Genomic DNA, 256 nt, shown 5'->3' with positions numbered 1-256 from the left:
TCACGGACGGCCCTCACGTCAATCTCATGAAGAAGGAGGAAGAAGGACAGAAAGAAGAAGAAGAGAAAAAGGAGATGACGATTACCGAGTATACGGCGGAGGAAAAACGCCGCATACTGTACGAGTATCATGACACTCCATTAGGGAGGCATCAGGGGGTCGCACGAACGTTAAATATCCGATTACTACACAACTGGAAAGGTATCACTCGAGACGTCGAAGAATATATAAGCAAATGTCAGTATTGTCAAAAGAA

Source organism: Trachymyrmex cornetzi, unplaced genomic scaffold (assembly GCF_001594075.2).
Source record: "Trachymyrmex cornetzi isolate Tcor2-1 unplaced genomic scaffold, Tcor1.1 scaffold246, whole genome shotgun sequence".
Taxonomy (NCBI): domain Eukaryota; kingdom Metazoa; phylum Arthropoda; class Insecta; order Hymenoptera; family Formicidae; genus Trachymyrmex; species Trachymyrmex cornetzi.
Note: the sequence above shows the minus strand (reverse complement) of the source record.